The 27507-nt window shown below is 34.2% G+C and overlaps 1 long non-coding RNA gene across 1 annotated transcript; it reads left to right on the forward strand.

Annotated features, from left to right (window-relative positions):
* Positions 1-2869: 2869 nt before the first annotated feature.
* LOC119643844 lies at positions 2870-25023 on the forward strand. The gene is made up of 3 exons (XR_005248453.1): positions 2870-2987; positions 5914-5965; positions 23749-25023. It is a non-coding gene; the product is annotated as an uncharacterized LOC119643844 (long non-coding RNA).
* The last annotated feature ends 2484 nt before the right edge of the window (positions 25024-27507 follow it).

A 27507-nucleotide genomic window follows, 5' to 3' on the forward strand; every position in this document is an offset into this window, starting at 1 on the left:
CAACTTATTTGCACACACGATGTTCCTATATATGTATATATATATATGCATCCAGATATAGGTGCCTGACAAGCAAATATACCCACCCCCCAAGTAGATATGTGCGAATTTGGTCTATTGGTTTAAGTTTGCTTTTCTCTCACATTCGGTTTTGGCTTTGTGTTTATATAACATTAACGATGAAATACGAAACCAATGCTAAATAATTGGAATTGAACAATAACAAGAACAATAATAACTATGCAATCTAAACAAAGTCATCTATCTTTAATGACGCCATTCACATACATATGCATATACATTAGCATATATAGCATGTATATATATATGTATGAAATGTTAGTTTTGTCATTAATTATTGTCCAGCATTGTTAAAACAAGTAATTCTTGTCATATTTTTGACTAGAAAATGCAAAGACACTACCTACTTACTTACTTACTTACTTACTTTACTTCTAACTGCCTTCCTTTGCATATACATATGTACATAAGAACATACATTCATGTCTTTGTTGTGCGAACTGCATTCAATTTATTCGATGACCTAGTATAATTAAGTGATATTATATGTCATAATGTAAGTCTTTAATTTTATTAAATCTTAAAATTTTCATAATTAATTGATGTCATAAATTTTCTGTTGCAATCATTAATATATCATAAGCATTAATTTCCTTTCTTTAGAAAGTTTTTTTTTTATAAATTTTTTATTTTTTTTTTTTTCTTTGATTTATGCTTTGCAATAATTTATTCGACATGCCCTGAAAATATGCTTTCAGTTAAGTTATGCTTATTATCGAATTTATTATTTGAAGCAGCATGTCTGCAGGCGGTGCTCGGCGGTGCATTCGGTTTCACACAAAACACCTTTGGTTATGACGATTTCTTTGATTTTCCTTCTCTTTAATATCAATGTAATTTGTTGTTTTTTTTTCATTTTCTTTGAAAGAAAATTGATGCCATTGACTTTAAATTTAAATCCATATGGTCATCCTTTCTCTCTTCATCTTTTTCTCAAACCATCACTGTATTATACGAATAGAGGATATCCCCTGAATGATTGTTCGTATCAAAAAAAAAAAAAAAAAAAAAAGGCAGGATCATAAGACCCTTTGTCTTTATCTCTAACGTTGGAACGTGGAATTATTTCTTACTACGCACAGAAATATTCGCCGGTAAATTTCCTCTTGTGCCGGGAAATGTAAATATTTAAAAAAATCTTAAATCTTTTCAAAATTTTTTCAACTTCTTCAATGAGTTTTGCTTCGAAACAAATGCAAACACTGCAGTGAGCCACGGCCGGCTTTTAAATACCTTACATCACCTTACAGTTATAATGATATATAATAACTTTTCCAAAATAGGACGTGGAACTGGTCGGATACAGCGTTCGTCCTTGGGCCAGCACACATCATGGTACCAGTGTATCAAAAAAAACTGCCGGACAGACAGACTTAAATCAAATCAGAAAGTGATAAAATAAAAGATGGGCATATCGTTGGTCCTTCGAGGTCTTACCATATAAGGATGCTCTATCTCAAGTCTTTCTGTCTGTCCGGGTGTTACATACATCTGCATAAATTTAGTATGCTCTTGTTGGAAGGAAATGTAAAATGAAAAACATAAAAAATTCATTTTCATTTAAGAATTTTAATGTCCTTTGGTAAATATTCACATGTACACACATCTCAAGATGAGTACGTGTATGAAATGGAGAGAAAAAAAAAAAAGGAAAAAGATGAACTTGTGTTGTTTACGAACATTTTGTTGCTTGAGTTCACAACTAAATAGAAAACCAACGCTTGAGCAATTTATAAATACACATATTTACATATATTTAAATAAGTAAATATATTTTCAAGCACACACGCCACGCACACATAGCCAAAAATTTTCAAGTTTACTTTAGACCTTGTAAGGCAAATATATTTATTATGTAAATATCAATAACTTACGGGTTCTTTAACTTTATATACCATTCTTGTCTTCTCTAGTTTGCATTTTCTTCAAACATTTCTTACTCTTCCCATTGTTACTTCTCTTACAGCAAGCAGTTGACAGTTTGTATTCCATTTTCCTTTACCTCTTTCAAAAAAAAAAAAAAAAATGTTTTTATTTACATATTCACAAATATATGCACGTATGTGTACGTGTACACGTCGTGTGCCTGTGTATTCGTAAATACCTATTACTTAGAGTAAAGCTAGTTTTTGATTTTCAATTTTAAGTAAATTTTCTCTGTTTGCCATGAGAAAGAAACCCATCGATGACATTTAAATTTTCTTTTCTTTCTTCTTGAATTGAGGTTTCTCGTATATATACATACATGCGTACGTACACCTCTCCGTACATGATTGTTTATACTGTATTTGTCCTTGCCAAAACGGATGTTAGCTTGTTTATGCTTGAATTGTTATTATTTTCATGAACTGTTTTTGTTCTCTCAACTATTGTTTGAAATGCGTTTTGTTTACTCGATAACAAAAGAAGGAAAAGTAAGACAGAGGCATAAAGGACTTTTGTTTACAAATCTAAGTGTATATAAGTGCGTGAGTGCGTGCGTGCGTGCGTTTTGTGTGATGAGTATGCGTATATATATATATATATATTGCTTTCTTTTTTTTTGTTTAATCATTACAAAAATTTACATTTGTTTGTCAGACATATATCCGTCGGCGACTTTCTGCCTCATAAAAGAGGAAATAAAAGAAAACAAAAGAAAATTAATATTTTCTGAAAACATTAAATTTACTATTAATTTCACTATCAATTTTGCAAATAATGCATTTTTTGTTTTTTTTTTTTTTTTTTTTTTGTTCTTTCATCACTTACAGCCTACGCAGTTTATGAGCCCTTGAGTATATATCGTTTTTAAATTAAATCTCTTTGCAATTTACAGATCATGTACGTGAATTCAATTGCGGTAAACTTTACTATCGGACTTTTCAATTGGACGATGAGCGGGACTCGCTTTATGTGGGAGCCATGTATGTATAAAGATAACAATTTTATATATAAATATATTGTGGGCACTTGTGGTCACAAATTGCTCTGCGGTCTCACTTTTAGGTTAACTATTGTTAAGATATTGTTAACTTTTTCCTCAATGTATGAGTAGGCAAATACTGCTAGCCCAGTGTTATCTGTTGTAGATTTATATGGGCCAAGGACTAAAATAAAAGATGGGAGAGCAACTACGCTCGAAATAAGTCAGCTGATGTACGTTGAATGTGACCTTTAAGCGACTGGTAAGACCAGCTGATCTCGAACAGAGGTACAGAGGGAAAGGTTAGGACCCTACCTCTACAGCAGAGTCCATAAAAGGGGGCCCCGCCAGGTAATCTTCTGGTGGGAGATAGTTAAATTAGGCTAACTGTACCAAGACATTTGACTTTCTACAAAAACTCTATGCGAAAACTTCGTATAATAACTCTATTAATACTGCATGAATAGCCTGGAATCCTAGAAGCCTAGGAACAGCGACTGCCAGCTCAGCGTATGCGCGTACAAGTCTCAGTACGGTGAGGAACACTTGGTCGCAGCGATAGTTACTGCTCAATCCCGTTAAAACATACTTTTTCCATTGGCCACAGCCTACCTATCTCTTTCTGAAGAGAAAGGCGTCTCATTCTGCTTGGAATCTTACACGAAACTTGTATATTATCTCCTTGTGAGTGTTAATAGCATTCTTTGTCTCCGCTTAAATGTCACTTGGATAAAGGAGATAGCATTAAGACGGTCCAAGTTGTACATCAACGAGTTACGAATACTGCCGCGATCTTTATAATACATGCCATATATGAACTCCAATGTGACCAGAAAAAAGTATTTGTATTAGAAGAACTGTGCGAGTGTTTGCATAACGTACCTAACATTGATACATATCAGACAATTCTTCCCGAAGAGAACCTACTTCTCTCCGTCTGCTGTTTTTCCTTAAGGCGTCCGCTAGAAGAAACTGTAAACTTAGTTAAATCGTCCAATGGGCTTCCAGGTAATTAACATAGACTAATTACTTTGTTTGTGTACTTTAATCCTGTATTGCTTCTCAATAAAATCTGCATATAGATAGACAAAGGATCTCGACTAACAACTCGCTTGTCGTCTGTTCAAATCTCAAGTGCAGTAGAGCTTTCAATAAAAGACGATAGTCCTAGATGCTAGTGCTTTGCGGCTTTAGTCTAATAATAACAAAAATAGTTAAACCAGATGTGTAGACTTCATCTACGGTTATTGCATGAAATAAAACAACATAAGTAAATACAGTCTTTCCGTTTAAAAATATTTCTTTTGCGTTTACGAAGCAAATCGTTGTTTACTTCATTCAGACCAACCGTTCAAACATTTACTCTCACAATGATTTTTCTATTATATCCACAGAAAAATATTTAGAGTAAATGATGAGATGTTTCCATAAAAAATATAGCATACCTTGCGGATTTTAATTAATTGCTTTATAAAAATGATATTAATATGTTCGAAAAGCGTTGGATTAATTGCGTAATGCTTGAAGGAGGCTAAGTTGGATTATGCAAAAAAAAAAAAAAAAAAAAAAACGAAAGCGTAGTACAAAGAATAATTGACTGATGGCTTACATAGTATCGCGAATCATTGACCAATGGATTACATGTCTACATCACGCACATCCTTATGCGAACTCGCTTACGGCAGCCCAGACAAGTGAGAACTGTGTAGTAAGTTTTAGTTGTCTCTTCCGCAACGTTAGCAACACATTGATAAGTCGGATGATGGCTAGAAAAATCATAGCTAACCCACAACAAAACGTAACATTTGAGAGTAAAACTTGTTAACTGAGCAGGAGTGATTTATACCAGAATACAAATACAAGGATTTTAGTTTTATTCCCTGTCCTATTTAAGCGAATCAAAAAATGTTAGAATAATAATAATAATATATAAACCTAATGCACCTGACTTCTTAGGGAGTGACAGTTGAACTTTAAATGAACTCATTTTCTGCAGACAATAGAACAGTTGCGCTTTCCATATATTTGAAATTGTGCGAAATAAAACAAAATTCGGAGAATTCTTCCATCTTTAATCCCATTGCATGCTGCAATACGTCTCTCAGATTCTTATAAGAATCACGCCAATAATTAACATGTTATTGTTTTTGTTTATAGCTTAAATCCATTTGTTTGTCCAAACAAACTGTACATGGACGCAAAGTGCTACACGCAGGTATATTTTTATATCGTACATCACTTGTGATGCAAGGGTGTATTAAGTGTGCACAGATGCAGCAGACCCAGCAGAACTTGAAATAAACCCCCCGTTCACCATACCAATCGAGTGAGATTCACTTTCTGAATCCATTAAAACTTGTCTCTCTGTCTTGTTTTCTTGTGTTCAACCTACAGGCCGCAATTTTTGAGACGTTCTGATGAAATTTGTTACAATGACATGTTTTGACCCAAGCTTCGGAAGGGACAGCTTTTGCACCTACTTGCACCATATAACGCTTTAGTTCGAAAAAATTGTTATATTAGTAATTCTAAGGCAGGAGAGAGTATTTGATTGCTGACCATGACTCATTCTAGAGTTCTTACTTCTTTGATTGCGAAAGAGACAAAAAACAAGTGTTTATTATAAGTTCTGCATGAATCTTGGTTCAGTTTATAGTGTGATATCCAAACGCGTCTCTGTATCAGAGTTCTATTCCGGCTTTCCTTTCCACGATACGGGGTGAGCCGGTGAACCATATCGTCATGTTACGAATACTAAACACATATTTGCATATTTTAGTGAGCAAAAACTTTATTTTTCGAAAGAAACAAAAGAGCGGGAATTAAAATGAAGACCAACACTATCGCGTGCGATAATAATCTCTATTTTCTTTAAATAAAAAAAAAAGCTTAAAAAATCACATTAAGTTTTTTTATTTTTATTGCAGGGATCGCATATTTCGTTTAAGCCTGAAAAATATATCATCATCAACATGTGATGTAAGTATATTTATAAAACATTCTATTTATTATTAACAATGAAAGGCAGATTTTTGCATGCATGCCTAGGATTAATCAATTGTAAAAAAAAAAAAAAAAAAAAAAAAAAAAAAAAAAAAAAAAAAAAAAAACAAGAGACAATGAGTTAAGTTTTTTAAAGTACATTTGCCAAACTTTTGAGATATGAATACTCTTATACTGATGACGTCAATGTCGCATTGAAAATGGGCCCGATTTGCATTAGTAAACTAAGGATAAAAAGATGTAGGCAAAGGCTTAAAGCACATCACTGGCAAGTTATATCTGTGCCTCTATCGAGAGACTCTGATGGATGCTGTAAAAATTTATTAAGAACTACCTAACGGCTAGAACCTAAGCCTGGGTTTCTAGAGCGCAAAGTTTTTCTTATCTCTAATGATATCATTAATAAGAAGACACGCTTGTATTCATAGACTTTAAACTACGCCCCTGAAGTATAGCATCTCTCTTCTTCGATTATCTTTGCAAATATTTTCTTTCTTTTAAAATATTTGTCCCAAATAAACTTGGGATTAATGCTTAGCTCATTTTCAATGATGCGTGTCGAAGGTACATTTTCGAGCTTTACAGCTCTCTCATACTTTATTAACGCTTTGCATATTCAATTTTAATTCAATTTTTGTTATTTTTTTATTTATTTATTAATTGTTTTATTCAGTTATTGTGCATAAGCAAATATGCGTAAATGCGAATAGCTTGTTAAAGCCTCTATTGTTGCTAACAATCACACAATTTTACTATCTATAACCCTCGTTGATATGGTTATTCATTCATTTTTATATCATAGAAAAGAAAAATTGACCAAAAAAAAAAACAATTAAAAATGCAATAAATTCAAATGAAATTGTCAACGAAACAAAAAAATATATTTCAAAAAGAACAAAAAAGCGAGAAAAAAAACATAAAAAATACATTTTAAAATATTGTTATTTATGTGTATTGTTATGTGTATTTGGAATGAAACGAGAGTAAATGAAATTTTGTGACATACATGTATACACGTGTATGTATGTATGTATGTGTGTATGTATGTATGTATGTAGGTATGTATGCATTATGCATTTACATACATGTCCCCAAGGTATGTATGACAATAGATTTATGATAGTTGTGTATAATGTGAGGCCAAACATAATAAAACTGCAAAAAAAAAAAACCAAGTTACACACAAAATTACATAAATATTTAATGAAATTACATCCCAAACGGCATTGCAAAGGGACGTAAAAAACGTAGCATAAACTATTTTCTAAAAATCCGAATGAAATCTAGCGTGAATTTTAAGCTTTTGGTTAAAAAAAAAAAAGAAAAAAAAAAAATTAAAGTAAAGAAAATGATAAAAAAGTAACAACAGTGACTAGGAAAAATTGCATAAAATATTTTATAATTTACAAAATATTTATTTATTTATTATTTATTCATTTATTCTTTTTGTTTTAAAAGAAAAAATATATATATATAGAGAGAGAGAGAGAGAGAATTCAAAACCATAATTGGTTTACAGCGAACTCTCGTAACGGTTACACTACTTTACTATAATTGCTAGAGATTGCGTTCCATAATCTTTTACTTACAGCTTACAGATAGCTGATGCAATTACTTCTCATTGCTACGTACCGAACTAAAACGAAAACGGCATAAGATATAAACATAATTTTTATTTGATTTTAGACATGAGTGCAGGTCGTTAAGTGGCCACACTGGGCAGCTGGGCTCCTGAAAAAATTCGATTTTCAAACGTCTCTTTCTAGCGACATTTCTATATACTCTACCTAAGGCCGCTTTTATGCCAGCAATAATTCGCATATTTCTGGCAAATAGGTCCATGGACAGTTCGTGGTCTGTTAGGGTAAATCAACAACTTAGCAAAGCCCCCCAAAAAAAAAAAATCCAATGGAATTACAAGGCATGATCTCAATGACAAGGTCACGTAGACATTTTTGGAGATTACATAGTCACTGAACTTTTCCCCCAACAAATTGATTGCGTTAGAAGATTTGTGGACAGGTTGCATCAATTTGCTGAAAGCAGATAACGGTCAAGTCGAGACTACAAAGTTCGTGAAATCAACCTGTTAATCTATTTCTGTAGCTTTGAACTGCATTGAGGGTAATTGCTATGTAATGATATTTTCAGCCCACACGCCACAACCAACAGTTAATTTTTTGGGAGGTGAAGATCTTTTAGGAGCAGCAAGTGCGTTCTTCCTTTACGCCAAAGAGGCAGAGAAAAGCCCTTTAATGAAATATGAGCTTTATCCCGTGTAATCGCAATTTCTATTCAAATTACGTAATTGCCTCAGAGTTTATAAAAAAAAAAAAAATTGCTCTCCTTGGAAGGACTTTAGGATACGTTTCCATATACACCATGGAGCTAAGCTAACTAAGCACACGTACAGATGGGATATAAAGCCGCCATTCGACGTGTCCATTTTACAGATGCACGTTGCCAACAACCATTGGTTTAATTGAGTCGGAAAGGCGGCAACATATGCCAAAACTCTTTATAGGTTGATTTTTCATGCACAGGGGCCTTCAGCTACATTTAGCAAAACTCTCTTAGGAGGCTTTAACGGACGTTGAAAGGGAATGCGCTAACTCGTTGTATGTATTCACCAGAGAATTGTTCTACTCCAACTTTAGCTTAACACTGGTCTCAAGTAGCACGACCTGAAAGGTGTATCGTGCACTGCTACGGCGAGACCATAAAAATTATATCTCTCCTCTTGACAATACCCTCAAAGGCCTTTGCACACGAAGTTCCTGAAGAATGTGAAGATGTATCCTTGAGGAAAATACCTTTGAACATTTTCTTAAAATAAATTTTCCGTCCATAAAAGAAAAAAACTGACAAGGACTTGTTTCTATAGCCACTGTCATATCACATGTATCGTAAATATATCAAAAGAAATCATTAAAAAAATGCAATTTCAGTGAAACTGTATTCAAATCCGTGAGCTTACCTTTCCTTTTTTCTTTCTTTTTTGGTAAATTAGTGATCATTGCAACTGAAAGTTCACATAACAAACAGTGGGAAACAAACCGAAATGATTGGTGGATAAAAACCTTGTGCATGCAACATATATCATTTACGCGAAACTCTGAAGGCAGTCTGCAGCATGAATCGCTATTTCCTCAAAAGATCAATAAATTTTTTTTCCCTCGTCCTTCATCGCTGGTTTATAAGTAAACAAAATCACATACTCGTAATTGGCAGCATTTTCATGTTCTGTATTATTTAAAAATAATTAAAGAGGAATTGTTCTTCAGATCTAAGCGTCTGAGCTGGAAGATCTACATTTAGGAAAAAAGTGGAGATGATCTGCTTCTCAGTGAATCGATTTTCGGCAGATTGAAGTTTAGCCCGACAGATGTCATTAGAGAAAGTTTGAGACTGATGGACGGACAGACATTGGACTTTATACATACGGCATCTTCGTTGGGGATTAATACGCATCACAAGACATTTAGCAAAGCTAATATGCGAAAATAACTTTTGATAATTTCAAGGTTTTTCCTTGGCCTTGAAATTGACCAAATTACCATTTGCAGGTGCATTACTTAACACGTCACTGAATAAGTTCGTTAACATGTCACTCAATAATTTCGTGGGACAGATGTCGCCCCTATTGATGAATCCACGTGTTATGCTGCATCTGTTTACCTACAGATCCTACAAACTTATTAAGTGATTAAGTGAGATTTATCATTTATTCTTGCGTAAATTCGATCCCAAACGAAAATCACTGACTGAAAAGTTGACGGATTGTTGCTTTGTGAAGATAACATGCAGACTTGAGCAACTTTGCGCAAAACGAATCATCTTAGCAGGATTGAATTTCATTAAAGTGCTGCTAGTCGCTTGAAAGCGTTGCGTACATGTTAAGCCCTCGCACTGGGTTTGCTTTTGAAACACTATAGAAAGCAACCTTGTGCTATACACTAATCGCTTTTGTAGAAATAATCTGATAAGAGCATAAACACAGCATCCAGTAACCGAGTAGTGTAATCAAAGCACTACCAAGATTTTCAGTGGAAGCAGCAACAAAGAAAAAAAGAAATTAAGATAAAGGAAAGTTTCAACTCAAATCCGCGTGAGTTTAGCTCTTAGCACTTTTTCAAAGTATTTCGTTGTGTTGCAAACGATGTAATGTATCTAAAATATTTTAAAATTTTTCATGTACAGTTTATGCAAAAGATACGGGAAAAGCTTGTTTATAAAAAAAAAAAAAAAACAAAAACAAAAAGAGGAAAAAAGGTAATAAACACTTGTTTGTTTGTTTTGTGTGTGTTTTACATGCGCATACATATTTAATATTCGCATTTCAAATCTAACCATGCAAACAACTACTCAGTTACAAAAAATTAATTTACTATCAGTGTTTTTTTTTTTTTGTTTTTTTACCATGTTTTTATACATACCACCGTTATAGCCACTGCCGCTGCTACTGCTGCCACTATAAACGGTATTACCTTGATATGTTTTGTCTATTTGTGGATTTTGTCCATTTGTGCATGAAAAGGAATCTCTCTCAGCTGTCTCTCTCTCTCCTCTCGACCACCGACCGCAGGACTTAGTTATGCTGCTTTTTAACAGTATTTTGTTTTAGTGTTCTTGCTGTCGTTGTTGTTATATAGTTAGTGTTATTGTTGTAATGTTTTATTGTTTGTTAACAACATCTCCTGGGGTCACATGCCAAAGCAACAACCTAAGCAAAGCGTGGATTTTTTTACTTATACACGCATACCTAAAACACATTTACAGTTAACTTGAAAATTCAAAAAAAAGAAAAACAGATGCAAAAAAATCGAAATAGACGCTTTAGGTCGAATTTTTTACACCTATTATCATTCATAACCTAAAAATTTCAATTGTTTCGTAAAAATACACATGAAAGATTTGTTGCTCTCCAAGTTGGGAAAACATTTATATTGAACGAACAATGCCAAGATTGTTTGAGCCATGACTCGACTGCCTTTACTTGGCTTTTTTCAACTTTAGCTTTCTTCAGTTTCAGCTTTCTCCAGATTTAGCTTTCTCCAGTTTCAGCTTTCTCCAGCTTCGGTTTCTTCCGCTTTCTTCACTTTCAGCTTTCTTCGTCTTCAGGTTTCTGCAGCTTTTTTCGATGGAGATTTCTTCCAATTCAGCTCAGTCTGTGTTCAGATTCTTTCAAGCTTCAGCTTTCCTTAGTTTCAGTTTTAACTTTCTCCAGCTTTGGCTTTCTTCAGCTTCCATTAGTGTCAGCTTCGGTTGCAGCTTTCTGCAGTTTTTTCATGTTGAGCATTCTTTAATTTCTGCTCTCGCCAGTTTCAAGTTTCTCTAGCTTCATCTTTTCAGTTTTCTTCCGTTTCAATTTTCTTCAGTTTCAGCTTTCCTCATCTTCAGCTTTCTGCAGATTTTTCTTTTTTAGTTTTTTCATCTTAATTTTAGTTTTCTTCAGCTTCGGATTTCTTCAGGCCTCAGGTTTCTTTGGTTTCAGTTTTAACTTTCTCCAGCTTTGGCTGCTTTCTTCAGCTTTCTTTAGTTCCAGCTTCTGTTTCGGCTTTCTTTATCTTCAACTTTCTGCAGTTTTTTCATTTTTAGTTTTTTCTAATTTTAGTTTTCTTCAGCTTCGGATGTCTTCAGGCTTCAGATTCTCTTGGATTCAGCTTAAGCTTTCTTAGTGTAAATTTTCTTTCCTTTTAGCTTTCTTTAGCTTCAGTTTAGCTTTCGTCAGATTAAGCTGCTTCCAGCTTCAACATCTCTTCAGCATCAGCTTTCTTGCCTTACGTGAAATCTAGTCTTTAATACGTGGAATTTACGTCTTCTTTAAACCAGACATGGCTATGTTACCGACGTTGCACTGATTGCCTACAATAGCCTCTCAAGCCTATCTCTCAAGCTAAACGAAAGGTGAAGAAAAGCGAACAGGCCAAAAATTATAAATTTAAGATTAAATGTTACAAGCAGAATGGCAAACTTAATGTCCCTTCATTTTCTCAGCGTCAATATAAAAATTGAAGCTTTATGTATGTTGTTGGATTTAAGCTTTTTCTGTTATTTTCAACTGTTTTGCTGTTGGTTGGATTTCATTTTCGTATTTGTACGCTTTTAGGCTCTCATACAATTTTTATGAAACTTCTTCTCCGTGTACACATACATATATATAAAATACTACCGTTGCATACCACTAAGGATTCATAATTTAACCAAAACATAAAAAACGAAACACGAAAGTATATGAGAAACAGTCAGTAAAGTAAAAAATATGAACATCTATATATACACATATGTGTATATACATATATATATATATATATATATATATATATATATATATATAGAGAGAAATCCTTGTAGTGGTAAATAATACACACGCATCCTACATAAAAAGGTTAAAATATTCTCTTTCTCTTTAGCAACCAACTATTTTCATAAACATTCACCATAAAGCCACAAAATATTTTATGACGAGACACGGGACTTGTAAAGTAAATTATTTAAGTTCCATAAAAATGTTGGCCACAAAAAAAAAAACAAAAAAAAACAGAAAAGAAGAAGTGGAAGTGGAAAGGAAACCTAACAACGCAAACGGCTTTTATATACGCTATCATTAAATCCGTGTGGTACAAGTCATAACCTTTTCATGTTCGATATTTCATAAACTTTAACTTTCTTGCTTAGCTCATGAATCACATTCTAATAAATATGTGTATAAAAATATTTCTATTTCCATTATCTGCACCTAATATGTTTATTTATATCTATTTTATATCACTGTTATAACATCACATCGAGCTTGCCGTCTAATAGAATTTCATCTCTATGTGATTCAACATATAGACAACATGTATAAGCTTCGCATATATGTCGTCTTGTTTATATGCACATATATAATGTGTGTGTGTGTGTGTGTGTGTGTGTATGCTGGAGGATATGTGCGCGCATATATATAGAAGAGCTATAAAAATATTTATGATATCATGATTAAATTGTCATAAATAGGAAATATGTCAGGAGTTTATTGAAAAGTCATCACTTGAGTTGAAATATTTTCGAATAGAAAGCAAGATATTCTCAATTCTCCTCATACGGAAGTTAAACATCTATTTGAAATAATTAAAAATTACGATTATTTTATAATCTCTCTTCTCTACTGGCGTCGCCAAAAACAATAAGATTTAAGACCAGTTGAATTAAACTCTCAATATAACTATCGAGCTTGAAGATATGCGAGTCAATGTCGACTATAGGAATGCAAATTTCGAGCTTCATTCAAATTAAGAAATTGCCTGCTTGTGAATAATCAGTTTCGCTGAAACTTCTTTGAACCATTCACACAATACGTGATGCGATACAAAAATCGCTGCAGCGACAGCAAAGGACAGTAGGGACATAAGCCGAGATAGCTAAGTCGAGAGTTTCCCTAATGCATTCTAAGCATGAAGGTGAGTTTTAGCAATTGCATGAACCGCACGGACTTCATTCTTCGAAACATTTAAAGGCACCACAAATCTGTTAATTAATTTTTGAATTTGTTATCTCTGATCGACATTTGTCTATTTAATAAGTTCCTTGCTGTGCTGCTTATGAGAATATAGTATTTCTATGATAACGTCTCCATGTACTGTTTTCAGTACACAAAATACAAAATTAATAACCTGAAGTAAATACGTTTTTTGGGAGACAAGGTATGCTTGTAACAAAAAGCTAAATTTTAACTAGCGAATAGCTACCTAACTGCCACATCATGTGTGCCGTTATTGGTACACGTCATAAACAGCGTTACAAATAACACTAGATTACATAGAATAGTGATAAGAATAATTAATTATTAAATTAAAGCTTGCCATACATATGTGTTTGCTAGTGCACTGACACGGTTGCATGTGTCTAATAATCTGGACGCAGGTATTGCACATTATCGGTGTCTGGAAAAATTGTTTTCCTTTTTTTTTATTTTGATGTGACCAATCGCTCAGGCAATGTCCCGTATTTATGTAGCACAGTGATGGTCAGAAAAAAGCGTAGAAAGAGAAAGAAGCAGGGAGGTGATGGCGGCCTATCACTTACCACACTTGAGCCACAGTCAAGGTAGACAGGGCGGCACCGACTTGTTAGTCGGCAGTTCTTACCTGCTCGGGTATTCCTGCGAGACATTCAGAGAAACTGCTGAAAAATTGAACCTACATCCGCTTTATTGTTAACCCAGTGGAATATTAAATTATCACAATTCTCTAGACAGCATTTCTTGCAAGCTTGAAGACCGACGTTGTTGATTTGATCCATTTTTTTTTTTTTCACTTCTTTATTCTGTCTTTTAATCTAGTCTCAGTAACCTAGTAAATCTGCTCGGCTGCTTAGGTGAATCGTATAACTTTAAGACCCATACGGCCTTAATAAATTTCGTCAGTTAATGCTGCTTTTACGCATCACTTTATGGATGAATGATTTTTTTTTTATTGCAATCGTGCGCTTAGAATTTTATGAAGAGTTAAAATTTTTCTCGTTGAAGGTAGAATTTTTCCTATCACGTTTATTAGCCCATTTCTATACACCTACCTTACGATATGAATAATATTCCAATTTTGTGCTATTCAATTAACCCTGTTATGTACAGCAGGACTTTGATTAAAATAAATTTAATGTTTTTATTAGTTTTTGGTGAGATTATGTCTCTCTTTCTCTACGCGCATTTACCCAAACCTTTTAGCCTTAAAGTTATATAATGTGTCTTAATGTTATCTCTTGGTTGTTTTTTATGCTTACAACTTTCTTCACACATACAGAACTTGAAAAAAAAAAACCAAATATTTACCATTTTACATTAAATCTTCAAGTTATTTCAAAGAATACATTATGGTTTTATTTTCTAAAATATTGCATAAGAAGTAGTTTTATTATACCGACATAGAGACCTTTTTAGAAAATCTTATATATGTATGTATATAAATGTATATATACATATTTATTTGATTTATAAAACAATTTAGTTGAAAGCTTACACCTGAAAGTATATAAAATATATATCTTCATGGAAGGTAGCTGTTTGTGCGTGGTTCAGAGGTCTTAATAATATTTCGAAAATAAGTAAAGCAAAAAATTCGAATCGGCATAAACCGCACCTCTTGACACCCATCACCACCTTTTAGTTGAGTAATCTTTATCAAATAATATTCGATTCCAAATATATATGTTCGCAAAGGGGCATATGACTTTCAGAGCCACGATGAGAGAGTCTCTTCCCATAGTAAAAAAGGAAATTTTAGGATCCTTCGGAATGCTGAGCCTATCCTACGCAGAGTATGAAGACAATGTTCAATTCTCTAGAAAATGTGTTGAAAATGCGGATACATAGGATATATATAATCGATTCAAACTAGGGAGATAGGGAGAAGAGAAAATTACTGCATTACATATAAATTTGGGGCCGTAAAGCGCATTTCTCCTAACATAGACAGAATGTGAAGACAAAGTTTGCTTTTCTCGCAAATGTTATGAAAACACTTCCATATATAATCGATTCAGAATTTCAAATAATAGGGATGTCATGAGTCTCGTCTCCGTACTTCTATCTTTTGCAAGGAAAAATTGACTCTCAACGTAGCTTCGTTCTACGAATGAAACGATTTCCGCTCCAATTCTCTATTATCAATGTTTGCTAAGCTTTTAAACGACTACCACGCCTGAAATAATTATCGGCTGGATTACCTTCATGTTCAAATTTTGTGAGGTTCAAACGTTACTCGCTTAATTTTCGCCTAAACTAAAGGTGCCTGCAGCGAATGGAAGGAGTAATAGACGGAAGGACAGTCATGGCCTAATGTCATCAATATCTTCTTCTTCTGTTTGATGAAGTCGGCCTGACATATCTAGCATATCGTCTTCCTTAGATGGCGGATATAAATATAAACTGTACGCCTAATGGTTGCTTTTAAAGCAAATAAGTACAGACTGTGCATGCATACGCTTGTAAATATCTACATGAGATTTACGGTGCCCTCTAAGGTGAAATAATTTGTATGTAACCATTTTTCCACATTTTGTTTTCCTTAGTTCGAGTTGATGTGGGCATAAAAAGAAACTTGCTACTGCTAATACCATAAAGGAAATATTATAAGCATATGAAACCATATCATGTATATCTCGGTTTAGTTTCCTCTAAGAGCATACAAGCAAATATTTAACCGCACATAAATTTTCAACTGCGGCTTGTTATATTTTTGAGATTTTTCGAGTAGTCTAAACAACACATAAGAATTTAGTTTATTTTGCTAAGAGATACATTTGTATATGTGTGTTTATTTTGCCTATATTTGAACTTAAGTAATTTGATGGTTGGTTTCCACCTTACTTAACGAAATAACAAGGAGACACAGCCATATGTGTATTATCTCGTTACTGTTTTCTGCTTAGCATTTCACAGCTTTGTATTTAACACACTAAGACCTTTTCATTCTGCGTTCCCCTTCCCCACCCCCCCACCCTCCCGGCATTAGCTCCCGTTTCAATGAACACGTAACGTGTTACAAGCTTCTGTTAAGCGTACTTACATGGCTCGTGCTAAGCTATGTACATATGTAATATCGCTTATATACATGTTGGCATACATATGCACTCCTAATGAAGCTCTATATTGGATTGTGCATGTGGCTATTGTGCGTAGTGCGTGCGCGTACGTGCAAATTGAATTATTAAATCTATTTGCTTTCATGCTTAAGATTTCCATGTAAACATTTTACATAAACTTAATTTCCTTGAATTGCTTATTAGGGTAAATTGAATATTCGATTAGCTTTAACTATAAAAGCATGGAAAAGCATTTCCGTTGAATTTTGATCGTAATATCAATTTTCAAACCGAAATACACATACTTGCAGTAAGTAAATAACCGAAACACACGAAGACTCAGAAGTAAGTGAGTTCTCTCTCTTATCAACCCCTTCGCCTAATCATTACTTAGCTGTCTTATCAAATATCGGCCTCAAGCGTAGCTTTTCTTGGGAAATCGTATATATGCTTTGAAGCTCAGAAAATTCACCCACGCACTCCAAAGTTGCCATAGTGAATTTATGCGTAAATTCATATTACATCCTGATGTAAGCGTACATTAAGTTTATGCGGATATCTGAATCAGCCAGAAGGACTTGCAATAGACCTACCTCTTGTAATATCACTCGATTCTAAGTCAGTTTCTGAACTGATATAAGTCCATCTGCCTCTCTATGTAATGTCTCTGTTAAACATCGTATTGGATCGTATTTGCAGGAACATTGGAAATTCTTAAAATTGAGCCAAGTCGGTCAAAGGACACTACCACAGTTTTTTTTTCTGGGCGTTCAGGGGACGTCCACAACAGGTGCGGGCACGATGGCGGTCAATGGAGGTTTCAGGCACAGAGTGATGGAAAGAGTAGGTAGAGAGAGAGAGAGGAAGAGACCACTGCTGGTAGATTGTTTCGAAGGCATGCAGTGTGCTTAAAGAACGACAATTTGTGACAGTCGTCGACGTCGCCGAGATATACGAACAACTACCTGACGAGTGGCTGGGAAAGAAAAAAAAAAGGAAAATAGACGAAAACCACCCTAGGTTCTAAAAATAAAAAAGGGAGGCTTGCTCGTCGGAGAGTTTCGCTCTCTTCTCAAATAAAACATCGTACATAAGCTAATAATAGGAATTAAATATGTCGATCGATTATAACCTTACCCTTGCTTTTTAGCTTTCCTAACATTCGGTTATCGAGTTCGGCATATTCCCTTATCTACACGCCATCGCAAGGCGGTAAGTCCATTCATTTCCTAGAAGCGTATTGAACAAAAGCTAAATATAATACCTAGGAACGTCCGGCCGTGAATTTGCATTTGCAGATACGATGGTAAGTTGCACTTGTAAAAGCATTAATAACATGCAGTTGCAAACATTGCTTCCTTTGATTTCGAAACAATACGCAAAAGCAACAGTAAACAATAACTAAAAGGATACTGAAAAGTTGTAAGCAATCTACGGACTTAAAACTTTGAAAACCGCCTCGTCCTTTGCACCATTTTGGAAAAACGCATTGGATGAACAAAAATACGAAACCATTTAACAAAACTTACATAGTAACAGCACGTGATTAAATGCGCTTAGTTTGGTTCGAAAATTATGATAAATACGTCAGCTATACCAAGTAGCCGGGTGAAGAGAGTGCAGCCACAAATACTGCTGAGATAATTCTAAGTCACAAAACAGTATTCCAGTGTTGCAATTAATAATCTGTGTAACGATTTACGAATGAGAAAGGAACACCTAAACAGTAATTGATTATTATCGGCGTAAATGTGAAGAGGGAAAGGAATTATAGCACACCATGGCCCTTACAGTTAGTCATACAACAATTGTTCATCGTTTATACAAACCTATGTTAACGGGGTAGATAGTTGTCTCTGCTTGTTAAATTTGAATTTATCTTCATATCCTTTCTATTGAGTACCGAGCGGACTGCATTTTCGAAACAAGTTGTTGTTAATAAAGATTCGCATCAATTTAAAGAAAAAATAATTTACTTCGTGGAAACCATTTCAAGTCCGATCATAGAATTCGAAATTTTTAATTTATCGAAATGATGGTTCAACTCTTCACGCAGAGAGAAAACTATTCAAAAGTCACAGCTAAAATATCAAGACAATCGCATGAAAATTAAAGGACTCCATGCAACCTACGGAGAAGGTAAGTTCGAGAAAAACTGTTGGAAGCTACTGTCGTTGCGCTATCCACATGCGATCGGTGCCTTTACTGTGGCCATCTTGGAACCTTCCAGTGTATGTAGCAGGACTAGGCTTAACATTCTTTCGTTATTCAATGCATTGAAAATGTGTGTTACACAGCGGTAGAATAACTCTCCTGTTGAAAGCGCGTCGCCCGTATTTGACGTATTTGTGAATACCAAGTAAACCTTTGTTATAAGATCGTGGCTTGCGCTCTTGTTCCTCATAATAAATATTCATTGTAGAACGTACCTTTGTTTATACAGTCAAGTTTTATTTTATTTTTTAAGTAACGAATGCGCCATAACGGATCTGTGATTATATTGGCTTTTTAGATAGGTTAATATTCCCTTACCCCTGGGGGCAATGTTGACACCCCTCGAGGTTGTGTTAGCTGTGTGATGGTATTCGAAGTGAATTGAATACATTCTTACCTTCTGAGATCCGATCGAACGGATCATTGTACCGTCTACACTCACATTCCAGGGGAACTGATTCAAAAATCCGGGCAAATTTAATCAATAGGAAAGTTATTGTCTCCGACCTTACAAGGGTTGGTATTGTATGGCTGGAGAGTTTTGATACATCCACCATCGGACGATGGTGGATGTCTCTCTCTCTCTGTCGAATTCTTTTGAAGATATGAAAACTTGATTCCGAAGGAGGGAAAATCATTTGGTTAACTTTTTCAGATATGGGAAATTCGACAGGAAAGTAATAATAGTTTTACCACAAAAATGGCAAAAGGTCGCAGATAATAACATGCGGAGAGCTTCGTTGGCACTGCATTTACCACATCTGATGCAACAAGCAGTGAAGAAGGTCACACATGATAAAAGCGATACTTTACTTAAATAGAATTAATTTTGAATAAAATAAACAACTTTTTGCGCTTCTCATTGCTTTAATGCGGCGGACACTTATTCAGCCTGTGGGTTCGCGGTTGTACAGTTTCTGATTACTTTCAAAATAATTGAACTAATTAAACAGATATAAAGCCCTAAAGGTTGCACTAGCGACAGCAATGCAAATGACATTAGAAGAGACATACAAAAGAGCAAATAATGGGTTTACACGTGCATATGTATATACACATATACATATTGTGTTACATATACAAATTAATATCATTGATAATGGTTAAGTTCGCTAATGTGATTAACATAATGGCGTTAAAAAAAAGTTTCTAAAATTCAATTAAACTTAAAGTGCTTATAAAAAAACAAACTTTTTATATATGAAATTAACGTTGTGTTGTCGCGAAAAAAAGAGAGCTTCTGCTACTTTATTTTTTTTTTTAATATTTAAAACTACTTTTGTTAAACGTTGTTTCTGTATTGATTACTAGAAAGTTTACATTTCTAAGTGATTCCTAATACCTCAGTTTCTATTTGTATATGCGGGTTTGTGTGTGTGTGTGTGTGTGTGTGTGTGTTTATGTTTAATTGTATGTGTATGTGAAATAATATATTTTCCAGTAAATGTGATTAACTGTGTTGAACGTGTTTTGTTGATGTAATAAATTGAATTTTATAAGGAACTAAAGTATATGACGCCAAAGTAGAGACAACTAAGTGACAAGATGTCCCAACATTTTGTTCAACATTCGAATTTGTTTTTTTGTCTCATTCGTCTCCTTCTTCTTTCATATTCTTTATTTGTGAGGGGAAGAATTCGGTTCAAATACACACAAATACACTGTGGTTTTAAATGAATTATGCTGTGTGGTGGTATGAGCGTCTATGTACGAGCAAAACCAAAGCGTCCATTGGCATCAAAGATAATTCTAAATTTGATGTTCGCCAAAGGCTTCTCTTAACATGTTCTTGACTTTTCACATCCTTCCATGCACATAATAGAAGAATGAAAGAGTAAGCAATCAAATGACTGTTAATTAACAGCTTTACTACTACGGTTGTTGACAGCTGAAACACAAAATGTCCGTGAGATTTTACTCGCTTGAATTTTGAACCAAACGTTGGGACATCCTCTCACTTAGTTGCCTCTGTCTGCACAAACAAGCAGTGACAAGAGAGAAAAAGAGGATTTGAAGTTTGCCTTGCGACATAAGTACGTACATAGATAAAGAGCAGCTGCTGACAGTAAATATGCTTAACTACCTAGTGATATATTTACATGTAAACATATATACATACACGCAAAAAAAAAAAAAAAAAAAAAAAAAATGGTTAAGTACTGATAACCGTACCTTTTTCTTATGTATAAACTTATTATAAATATCAATAAAAAAAATCAGTTTAAGTAGATTTCAGCTTACGCTGCCTTACGAAGGCAAACGAATTTTGAAGAACGAAAGAAAACTTCACTTTAGAGAAACTTCAAACGAAATAAACGCGAAATGCTGTAAGAGTGAGTCAGTATTTTTTCCGCTCGCATTTTAAGAAAGTATATAGAGACCTCTGTAAAAAGTTGCATTTAGGCGCATGTAAGCCTTGTTTATTGCTGCTAACTGGACTTTTATAAGGAACCTGATCCATTCACAAGCATCTCAAGCTACACTGCGGAATAGAAGCCACTGTCTTAACCACCCAAGCAACCTTTGTTGCTAACATGATCCCTAAAGCAGATAAATATTTTCAAATTTGTTACATAAGTATTTTTTTCAAAAAGGTTTATCAGTTTACGAGTATGTACAATGTGTTTCGTTCCCTATTAACAGGTTCCTAGTTAACAAGAAACTCTTTAAAGTATAGCCTAAGTAAGATTCGTTCTTTACCGTCTGCAGATTTTTTTTGTTTGTCTATATAATGGACGGTACTTTGTTGTTGCTTTTACTTTACAAAGTGTTAAATGTTTATTTAAGCTTCAGTAGTTACTTTGATTTACTTAATGAAATCTAATTAAATAGAATACATTCACAGAAAAGTGGAATGCAACGCAAACAACGAAGGAGAAGATATTGAATTGAGATTTGTACGAATCTTGGATATACGCTATGTATACAACGATTTTAAAAGAAAATGCGACAAATTCTAGCAGAGAAAAAAAGACATTTATACATATATATAGATAAATATACATATACATATATATAAAGACTAAATAATAAGGGGAATGCAAAAAGAAATTTCTTAAACACAAACATAATTTGGACAAAGACAAGCAAGCAAGGAAATAGATAGAAATGGAACGACATGATTTGAAAGCCAAGTGCTTTTATCGAGAAAGTCGAAATAAATATTTTATTCAGAATATTATCCATCGTCAGGTGCATGCTATTTCTGGCTTGCTGACAGAATACGAATACCCTTAAGTCTACCGAGGCTTCCCGCATAAATGGCGGTTTTGTGGGTGAGGTCATAAGAGCCGGGCATTTCCCAGCCAAAGAACAAGTCTTTGATCGAACCAGAGGTTAACCAGAGGTAATTAGGAGGAGGTACATCACATCCACTGGCATCGTAATATATACATTCATAAATATATAAAGTGAAAATATATCCTTCATCTTTCACTTCATTTAACCAAAAGCTTATTTAAAAGAATTTTTCTATAAAATTTATTATTTATTTGTGATTGTTCAGAAAGAATTAATCCAACACACGCTAACGTTCGCCATATATAATTTTAAATTGACGCACTTGACTTGCCGCATTACACGCTCCAAGCCCTCTCATTTGATACTCATGTCGAAGAGATTGTTAAGATTGTAAAGAAAAAATGAACTCATGACGGCGTGACGACCGCCGCCATACGCAATTTAGAATTAACAGCTTTAGCTTATCGCATTCTACTCTCCAAGCTCTTTTATTTATTGTCCAGATTGAAAGGATTCTTAAGAAAACGATAATCTGCCTCTTTTTAGCGGCCGCCGACTATGCAAGAAATTTGACTGTACCACATGGCCTTGTGTCATTGCGATTGAAGGTGTGTGCAAAATTTCCGCAAGATAACCCATTTAGAAGTGCACCGAATATCGATTGGAAGAGTTGCTCTGTCAAAAAAGCAAGTTAAAGAAGAGTTTCTAACAGATCACTCAGGGGTTGTGCCTCGTTCATGTAAGTCGGGAGTCAAGGAAACGAGTCACAAAGTGTGTGCCCAAAAAGTAAATGATAGGCTGAGCACTTAGTATAACCGCGACTACACAAGAATCTTAGTCTACCGCACTGGGATGCCTACTTGACTTCGCAACTTCCCAACATAATGGCCTGGAATCTTGTGTGTTATCTCTCTTCACATATTGCAGTCGTTCTCTCTCTCTCTCTCTCTCTCTCTCTCTCTCTCTCTCTCTCTGTCTCTCGACTGCGCCAAAATTTTGTTCGCACTTAAAACTGCTTTCCGCAACGATTCAGAAAGACTTTCTTTCGAATTAAAGTGAAAAACCGCCAGCTACCTAAGTGACAGCCTCCTAATACACTAGTATTCTTAAAGCTCTCTAAAATTTAAAACTACTCTGTTCACACTTCAATGGGACAAATTACACGGCTACTTGAAACTTAAAAAGTTTGACAAATGCTCACAGGGAGATAGTAACGCCAATCTTTTATATACGATGCAGACAACGATCCGAACATTCCAAATTTTAGTTCTTAACGCAAGAACGCAAGAATATCTAAAAGTCTTTCTAGTAGCGTTTATAATGGGCATGTTATGCAATTGAAAGTCTACACAAACAGTTCGATTTATGCAAACCGCAATAGCAGAACTAAAACCAAATTTGCCTAAAGGGAAACCTATTTAACCCAATTTGTTATATATAGCGACACTTTACTGCTGCTACTGAATGTGCAGCAAAATGGAATGAGTAGATTATCTAGTTTCCTTTCCCTCTCTCTTTGCCTCGCCCTATTTAATAATTTAATAAAAAAACACTGCAGTAATCTATTGCTAACGAACGAAGTTTACATTGTAAAATAAATTTTAATAAATTAATTGAAAGTGTCCACCTCACACCCAACTAACAACTACTCTTAAGATATAATCAAGCAATAAGATATTAAATCTTTTTCATATAGTTTTAACTCGATTTGTGTTGTTTTTATTTTTCTTCTTCATTTACAGCGTGATGTGATTAATTTGGAGCCAACACGAGATGATGTTGTTAGCTGTGTATCAAAAGGCAAAAGTCAGGTAAAAGTTAGAACCTTTGTGTGTGTAGTGTATATTTCTAAAAAAATTGATAAAAAAAAAAAATAAATAAATAAAAATACATATCAAATCATACAACAGCGTATCTACGTGAGCACATCATCACTATCATCCTTATTTTCTCCGTCATCGTGTGAACTTATATGCGCGCACACGTTAAGTATCATCCAATGCATAATAAAACAATTTGTAGTATATTGTAAGTAATCAGCTTAAGAAAATGCACTCATTCACTAGCTCTCTCTCTCTTATATCCATCCATCCATCCATCTATCTATCTATCTATCTATCTATCTATCTGGAGCAATAGGTTATATAAAGAAAAGTACAAACAAAAGCATTTTCTATATATGGGTTCATAGTTTGAATTTAAAGATAACGATGAAGGAAACCTTTACGTGCAATCAACTCTCAAAGAAAATCTATATTACGCTTATAAAGCAATATGAAAGTATATTTAATATTACTGTAAAACATCAATAGGATTTATGGTATGGAGGAAATCTGTATTATACGGATAGAGAAAAAAAAAAACGAAATTCTTGCATTTAAGGAAATAAGTATTCTTTTAGAGAAGCGGATAAGAATGCTCCTTAGGCAAATTACTCAACATTTGCATTTCATTCAATTGAAGAGTGTTCCTCGAATACGGCAAACTTGTAAGAACATTGACTTTATGAAGAGAGTTTGGTTTTCTTTCCTTTATCACACAGATCTTTCAGCACCGGTTGCTCAGTGCACCTCAAGCTCAAGCTCAAGCTCAAACTCAAAGTGAACATCTAATGTGTGTGTGTGTGTGTGTGTGTGTGCTAGAAGGAGAAACCTTCAAAAGATACTTCTAGACCGGATCAGCATCATGGTCCCGTTTACTGAAACCAACACCCCCGGGCGAACCACCGGTAAGCGTTATATCGTGGGGGCTGACTGCGGTTTTATATTCCACTTCCCTGCCTCTCCAACTGCCGTAATTCATGCAGCATCTTTGTCGCATATTTATGTAAGTGGTATGAGCGACAAACAATGAATTGAATCTGAAATGTCCAACATTATGTAGAAGTTGAAAAACCTGATCCGAGAGCCACAAAGCTGCCCTCTATTATTATTATTAATATTTTTATCTCGAGCCAAACTAATCAACAATAATGTTAAAGGCATCCAGAGACAATCAATTATTTGCAAAAAATTTGTTTCACCGATGAAGACCTTTGTTTCTTTAGTTCCTAGTTTCTTTAAAGCAAGCTACGTAACATATATCCGTAGAAATCAGCGTCAGCGTTCGCACCTTCCGATGATCATATTTGTCGCATTGCATACTTTTTCATTTTCAGGCGGGATGTAATGCAACGGTAACTGCGAAGAAAATTGACCACTTTACTACTACAACTAACGTTGATTGGTTGGTCCAAAAAAAAAGTATACAAGTAATATCGAAAATCTTTGTGTCCACACGATCGCCTATGGCGACAATCAATGCTCTTCCTTGCTATCCAGACATCGTAAAGATTCGTTTCGTAACAAAATCATTGCCGGAGATGAAAAATAGATTCCTTATGATAACATAAAGCGTTTCAAGCAATTGGTTTCTGCAAATCGATCCGTATTATCAATCCCTAAATTTAACATGTCGAGATGGTATCTTGGGTTATATTATGCTTCGCGAACCTTGTATTACTCGGAGGGTGGGTGGCAAATTGTCTTCGATAATGACAGATAGAGTAATGTAATAAAATTAGAACCTAGAAATTAGAACCTATAAATGAATACTTATGGCACCCCCTAACAAATTGTTCACTGTCGTTATCCACATTTTACTTCTCCGTAAGAAAAGCGGATAATTGAAAAAAATTTATTTACAGGAAACATGCATCAAATGCATCTTTAAATGTCTTAAAATAACAATCAGTATTCCATGATTTAATGCTCGTTGGTATTTATGCAAGAAGATGCATGAACTGCTTCCAAAATCTAGTGCATCACTCTGACTTACATATACATGCATTTGAATCGCGTAAAGGTTTATTTGATTTATTGAACAACTTTATTTTCTGTACTCATTCATTTATTTATTTATTTTTTCTCTTTTTTTTATTTTTATTTATATACATATACATATATAAATATAGTTAGTCCGACCACATCTCTTTCGTGTACAAATTGCTCAGCTGCATGTATGAACATGTTATTATTGTTGAAAAAAAAAAAAAAAAAAAAATGAAGAAAATCAACTAAAGTGCTGTCGTACTTATTGAAAACGCGAGTAAAAAAAATTAAACTCGCTTTGAGGCGAAACTTAGATGCGTTCCCTACGTTTAAGGTTTTTTTTTTTTTTTTTTTGATGAGCAATTTTTCTTCAATTGCAAGCATGTCACAGATCTCAGAGCGATTGATGCGAATTTCGGGAAAAAAGCCAGGGTTTACGTAGGATAATTGTTAAGAACACAACATGACTAAGGGAATCGGAAACTACAATCAATCAACAATATATTTATCGGTTTTAAAAAGCAAACAATAAAGTCGGAACATCATCAAATACCTGCCATGAGTAACAACAGTCGCCAGACTTCAGCACAATTGAATCGTTATGCGAAGCTTTAATGCAATTGGCGAATGTTTTGATTCAAGAATGAGACAAAATTCTTATTCAGGACTCCTATTCAGGAACTTTAAGAATCTATTCCGCTTGAAACTGCAACCTTTCTGTAAGCAAATGTCGCCCATCCCTGGAAGACTTCAACAGTCTAAAAGAAAAAAGGTTTTTTTTACAATTTTTTTATATTGAAAAAACGGTTGTGGAATAATAATAATAGTTGAGCACGAATATTAATTTGAAAAATAATTAAAAATGGCAACACTGCAATCATTCTCGCAAGACATTATCAATTTAAGCGAATATTGATGTTTTGCGAAGCTCGCCTTTAACTGCCCCGTATTTCACTACGCGTTCAATTGTCTCTTTATGTCACTCTGGCCTACTCAAAAAAGAAAAGATTCTGTCTGAAAATGATCGGTCTACTACCTCAAGCAGACAAACTTTCCTGAATTTTCAAAAAAAAAAAAAAAAAAAAAAAAATTCAAAAGTCTTGAAATACCCGGTTCATAATAACTAAAAGTTAAAACCTGTCCTAAAATAGTACAAATTATTATCAATTTTTTTTTTTGTTGTTTTTGTTTTTTAACGCCTACTGCGTTATTTTCGATTAAACAAACGAAATAACAAAATTAACATATCGCCGCATTGGGAGAAGTAGGCGTAAAAAAAAAAAGACGGAAACCAAATAAAATAAAAACACAGAAAACTATATAAAAATGGCTTATTGCGTATGTATGTCTTCTTTCGTGTTCCCTTTATATGACTCTGTATGTGGATAAAATTTTAAATCTTTTTCAATTTATTTGTGGCTTAGATTTGTCATGTTTTTCTTCTTCTTTTTCTATGTATTTTATCTCTGGATTATTGCTGTACTTGTCATTTATATCAATACGTACAAGCAGCAGCAGCAGCAGCAGCAGCGCCGGCAACAGCAACAATAAGAAATGGAAAAAAAGCTTATTGCAAGTAGTTGTAAATGCTAAAAGGGAAGATATTCTAAGAATAAAGTCATCATAATGCAATGTATGAGGAAAAATATTTTAACACACATACATACATACACACATACTTACATACATATA

The sequence above is a fragment of the Glossina fuscipes genome, unplaced genomic scaffold (assembly GCF_014805625.2).
Source record: "Glossina fuscipes isolate IAEA_lab_2018 unplaced genomic scaffold, Yale_Gfus_2 65002, whole genome shotgun sequence".
NCBI lineage: Eukaryota > Metazoa > Arthropoda > Insecta > Diptera > Glossinidae > Glossina > Glossina fuscipes.